Source organism: Propithecus coquereli, unplaced genomic scaffold (genome assembly GCF_000956105.1).
Source record: "Propithecus coquereli isolate 6110/MARCELLA unplaced genomic scaffold, Pcoq_1.0 Scaffold268, whole genome shotgun sequence".
In the NCBI taxonomy this organism is placed as follows: Eukaryota; Metazoa; Chordata; class Mammalia; order Primates; family Indriidae; genus Propithecus; species Propithecus coquereli.
Genome location: NW_012148263.1, coordinates 3,714,568 through 3,714,773, shown reverse-complemented (window position 1 = coordinate 3,714,773; position 206 = coordinate 3,714,568).

Here is a 206-nt window from a genome sequence, read left to right as displayed (position 1 = left end):
CCAATCTCAATGTGTCCGCTTGGAAAACTCATTCTTTTTGGTAATTTACTTTTTTATTGATACATAACAGAAGTACACATTTTTGAGGTACATGCTATAATTAAATATTTATTTAATTTGTAAAGATCAAATCAGTGTAATTGGGATATTCATTACCTTAAATATTTGTGAATTCTTTATGCTGTAAACATTCAAATTATCCTTTT